Here is a 6,216-nt window from a genome sequence, read left to right as displayed (position 1 = left end):
ATGTTTATATAGATATATATATGGAAAGAGATGGTGTTTGGTGGTCTCAGGTAGAGGATAAGAGAAGCGGTTAGAGAATCTATATGGCACTGACACGTGGATTTTCTATTTAATTTTTTAATTCTAGGGATTATATGGAGTAACTGAATATTTTAATACATATGTGGCATTTGAGATATTAAAAAATATTTTTTTAAAAAAAATTATATATATATGGGGGCAGTCTTCCATTAACGATAAAGATTATATAGACAAGTTTATTGAGAAAGTGGGTTTTTAATTTATGGGGTTACCCCTCTTACATTTTTGTACCTTCAAATAAATCAAATAAATATTTTTTCCCATATAATAAAAATCCTTTCCTTTTCCATTATCATTATTATATATCTATGATTTTGAATTGTTCTTTTGTCAAAAAAAAATTTCAAACTTTAAAAAAACTAAGCCGATGTTTAGGGTATGTTTTAAAACTAAATTTAAAATTAATAATTATTATTAGTGGGATGATATGATTAATTAGAAAAATGATATCAGGTGATAAAAGATCCACTATCAACACCAACACATAATCATAAAACCATCATAGTTAATTTTAAAACCAAAAAAAACCTTACCATTGCTATGTGTGTTTAGTAGTCATAACATCTTTAAAAAACCTTCAATAATAACTGTATCCATTGATGAAATCAATTTTAAAACTGTTAAAAAATTCATCTAATTACATACCATATGAACACTGAGTAAAACTATTGACCTTCTTGCACGATGTAGGTTAGAACTTGCACAAATTATCTAGAACAATTAAACCCACAAGTATAGCTGACAAAAACCACAATCGAAATCAAAGGTTTTGGAGAAAACAAACAATTTCAAAACAAATCTTGGTATTTTGTAATTCGTGCATGTAATAATTTCAAAATCTCTGTGAAATTACCAAAATATCTTATAAGTTTTAAACAAAAGTTATTTTAAAAACCATATATATGTCTGATAATAATCTATCCACATAAATTTATTGTCAAATAATATAATTCCAAAACTACATTTGTGAAGAAAACTTTAACCCAAAATAATAATTTAAAAATAAAAATGAAAGAATATCCAAAATTGAAAGTTTCAAAAAACTTCAATAATATTAAATAAAAAATTAAGTGTGTAAATGTAAATTTGTACTTTATATTATGAAATTAAATTATTTTGCAAATTAAGGCCATCTCCAACTCACAACCTCAAATTTTAAGCCCAAATTCTAAATTTAATTCTACTACAATAAATTATACTCCAACCATAAACCCCAAATCTTACCCCAAAAGAGAATATTTTTTTACATATGTCATTTTTTAATATTATTACTATTTAACGACAAAATATTTGAAATCAATTATTTACAACAATGATTTACTTAAATATTATTTACAATGTAATATATTACTAATAAAAATTATTAAAATATTCTTTAATTTATGATTTAATTTATTTAAAATTTAATTATAAATTTTTTAATTAGTTTGATAAATAATTAATAAACACATCATTGATTACAATTTAATTAAAAATTTTATTATTAAATAATTAATTGCACATAAAATTTATAATTATATTAAAGTATTACTTATAATTATATTAAAATATAACTTATAATTAAAGTATTAATTATATAAATTAATAACTTATAGTTTTTATTAGTTATAATAATTAAAATTATAAAATATGTGGGACCCTAATTTAGGGGTCATAATAGTTGGACCCCAAATTTGGGGTCACCCACCACCACTTCTAAATTTGGGATAGAAAAAGGGGGGTGGGTTGAAGCCAACCATGACCCAAATTTGGGATTTGGGGTCATGGTGGGAGATGGCCTAATAGTTGCAAAAATATCAGACATATCATAACCCAAAATTCTTGACCATTCACTCGTTGGGACTGCCCTTGCCTTCTTCTTCTTCTTCTTCTTCTTCTTCTTCTTCGCTTTCTCTCTCTTTATTGTTGTTCTAAAGAAGCAAGCAAACTTGAGGTCAGACTGGGCTTCAAAACCGTACGTGGAGTTTCCGCCCCCTGTCAACCACTACAACTGTCTTCTTTTTTTCTTTTTCTTCTTCGCTTTTTCTCTATTTATTACTATTCTAAAGAAGCAAGCAAACTTGAGGTCAGACTGGGCTTCAAAACCGTACCGCCACCAGTCAACCACTACGACTGAAACAAAAACGAAAGGAAGCCTCTCGTTCCCGTAACGAAAGCGAGTTGCTTTGGATGCATTTAGACAGAAGATGGAATCATGGTAGATCTCTTCTTCTACTGCTGCTCTGAGGAGGTTTGGGAAGGGTTAGGGTTTGGGAGAAGATTAGGGGATGTGGATGGGGGTTTTTGTATTTTTGTTTCAGATTTCATTCTCGAGTTTTCGGGAGAGTTCTTGGGTTATTTTTTTGGGATTCTTAGATCCAGGGTAAGAATCTAGGGTTTTGATTGAAGGGGAGGGGAATGGGGGAAGGGAAAGTTTTGATTGGGATTGTGATGGAACATCATCTCTTCTAGGCAGTCTTCTCAGAAGAATAGGACAGTTTATGTGCATAAACATTCTAAACCTGCAAGTGGAAGAGCCCCAAATATCACCACCAACACATGCCCTAATTGTGTAAATCAGCAGCAGCCTTCTGCAACTTCTATTGCTGAGAGTTTGTGGACTCATTGCCCTACTTGTGGCAGGAGATATTAATATTTTAATAAAGCTCTGTAGTGCCAAGATTGCTTGAATCCTTTTTAAAAAGTGGAAAATAGGAGAAAGCAGGCAGCAAAACCTTCAGGTGGAAATTCAAATAGTAAGAGAAGCAGAACAATTGTGGTAGGGTCTAGTGATTCAGAAAATGCTGGACAGGAAAAGAGAGCAAATGGCAGTCATCTACGAAGATCCGCCAGACAAAAGAGAAAGATTGCCTATACTGAAGCAAAGAGTGATGGTTTGCTAATTGTGCCCAAAAAATGAGAAAGAACCAATACTTATGTGACCCTTGTTCTAGTGATAAGAATGGTTTGCAAATTGTATTTCCCCGAAATTAAGTGTGTTTTAATGATTCAAATTTCATTTAGAGAGATTCAAATGAGGGTTTGAGGGCTATTGAGTATTTTCACTTAGTTTGTTAAACGAATATTGAAGGTCCAAATGTCAGCTGAAGAGGCTATAGAGTACTATTAGGTAAGATGGTTTGTTAAACCAATATTAAAGGTCCAAATGTCACTGAAGAGGTTATGGAGTACTATTAGTTAAGATGGTTTATTAAAACCAATACTAAAGGTCCAAATGTCAACTGAAGAGGCTATGGAGTACTATTAGTTAAGATTAATATATAGTTATATGTCTTCATAGCGGGTGTTGGATTTGAATCCAATGGCTGCACATCATCCAATTATGTGAATAATGCAATGAATAGAATTCATCAACAATACTATCAACAATGCTAAATACGATGAACAATACAAAGTGGGATAAATAGTTCTCGCATCACAAACATACCATCACTATCATAATTGTGATTTTTCAATCAAAGTCGTCAAACTCAATTCATTTTTAATCATTAGTGTGTTTAGATTGCGGAATGAAATGAATGGAAGTGGTAATGAAAATGAGAATGAATGATAATGACAATAAATACTGTGTTTTGTTGGAATAAAATTCATTGGGAATCAGAAAAAAAAAAAGGAAAGAGAAAATATGGTAAAATTACTATTTTGCCCTTAGTGCTAATAAATAAGATTGAAATATTATTTATGACAAATTTTAAATTTATGAAATATTTTGTATATCTTATTTACTTAAATTATTACCAAATATTAATTAAATAATTCACTTTAATTATTATTAATTTTAATTAGTATAATTAGGTATTATAAATAAATATTTGATGTATTCTGTTTTTAATAAAAAAAATGAAACTAATCCATTTCAAAATAATTTAGATATTATTATTCATTTTAATGATTATAATTACATATTTATATTAATTATTTCATATTATTATTTTTATAAAATTAAGAAATATTAGAGTAATTATGGGAATAGGGCAAATATGTCAAATCCCATCACTTCCTCACTATTACCTTCACATTTGGGGTAATAGAAATCAGCCTTTAATTCCAGAGGTCAGGATTCAATTCTCATTCGTATACATATCCAAATGGGTGTTAGCATTAACATTTGTGTTTATTCCCATTTCTTAGTAATCATTACTTTCATCAAAACACAACTTTAATTACCGCCGCCCTTTTCTCTCCACCTTTATTTATTTATTTATTTATTTATTTATTTATTTCTCTCTTACTTTACATCTTTTGCAGGAGTTCCAATATGAATACTAATCCCAGAGTTAACTCTGGGGTTAGTATTCGTATTGGAACTTTAGAGTTAGTATTCGTATTGGAACTCTGGGGTTAGTATTCATGGTGGATTTTGTGAAGGCTATTCGTGATTAATAGCACTTTCTTTCTTGGAGAAACTCAAGGCTTGTTTGGTTTAAAAGTGAATGACCGAAGTGATGGAAGTCTGAAAACACCACTTCGGTGGAAGTGTGGAGTTCAGTCGGAGGTCACTACTTCTATGTGTTTGGTTGAGAGGAAAATTATCACATCGGTGACCACTTCAAGTGTTTCGATGGTGGAAGTGAAAATCTGGAAAAGGTGATTTCAACAGTTCTTTGTGTTTGGTAACCTTATGATCACCACTTCGGATAGAGGGTAACGTTACCCTATATTTGTGAGTGTGGGTGTAAATTCTTTTAAAATGTAATGTTGTTTAGTAGCATATATTTATGTTAATTAATTATTTATGAAACATATACTCTTTAATAAAAAATGAAAATTAAAAATCACCCGTTAATTATTAAATTAAGTTTTAAATGGTTTATTAATATAACAAACATTATATAAATTGGGTTAATTTAAACTTTGTAAGTTAAAATTTAATTTTGTTTTCTTTTCCTCAAACCCAAAAGTATGAAATTTCTACTCATGGCTTAGGTTAAATTTTTTTTTTCTCTTCAGACAATTTGGCCTTTGAAATTGGTTTGTGTTGTATTTTGATAATCTTGAGTGAATCTCTGTTTTCAGTTTTCATCACCCTATTATTTATGTTTTTCTATTATATTTTTATTAGTATACTTGGAAAACCAAAAATTTAAACGTGAAAAACTAATTTTTTATCACCTATTTTATAATATAATTGTATACACCACATAAGTTTAAACAAGATGTCTACCAAGTTAGATCTGAACAACTGGTGAACAAGAAAAATAAAATCACAGCCGAGAGAGGGAGGGATGGTGGTGATAGAAAAATGGTGATGCTCGGGCAAAGACGAGAGGGAGAGATCAGGAGTGCAGGAGGCAGAGAGAAACCCTAGAAGAGAAGCTCGGTAGTGGCCTGGGAATTAGGGAAAGATGGGGATAATTCCAACATAATTACGTGACACCACGTGAAGGAAGTGAAATACTTCAAATCACACTTCAAGGTTTTTTATCCCGAAGTGGCTGGTTTTAGAACTTGTTAAATCACCAGTTCAGTGTCCACTTCGGCGAATCAAACACGCCCTCAGCACAATGGGAATAAATAGGTGCAAATACGGTGACTATAGGTATGATGGTCTCGAGTAGAAGATAACAGTGAAGGAAGGATCCACATGGAAGTAGCCATATGGGGTTATTTTTTAGTTTTTTCAATTCTAGAGATTTTGTGGGAATAATTTAATATTTTATTATAAATATAAATATATTATTTTATTTAGTACTACATTGGATTGGATCTAAGATGGAATTGATTAAAATAAAATAATTATTTAAAAAAATTAAAAAAAAAATACAAGGAAATAGATAGTTGAGAATGGTGCTCTCCAAGTGGTGGAGGCTCCTGTAGAGTAGTTTTAAATTTAAATATTTATGCATAAAATATTTTTTTATAAAATAAATAAATCATAGTTATATTAAAGTGTGCCCGAATGTAAAGTTATCTTCCCAATACATATCTATTTTTAATCTATATAAATTAAAATTTAATTTTGATTTTTCAATGAAATAAAATACTATTAAACGGACCCACTGTTAATAGACCGATAGATCTTTCAATATTTTATATTAAACAAAAAAAAATTATATATAAGATTTATCATGCTTTTACAGGTTTAAAATCCATTGCCCTAAGGAAATCAATGGTTTTTTGATTGGGTTAATTTAT

Source organism: Dioscorea cayenensis, chromosome 14 (genome assembly GCF_009730915.1).
Source record: "Dioscorea cayenensis subsp. rotundata cultivar TDr96_F1 chromosome 14, TDr96_F1_v2_PseudoChromosome.rev07_lg8_w22 25.fasta, whole genome shotgun sequence".
NCBI lineage: Eukaryota > Viridiplantae > Streptophyta > Magnoliopsida > Dioscoreales > Dioscoreaceae > Dioscorea > Dioscorea cayenensis.
This window is presented reverse-complemented; position numbering follows the sequence as displayed.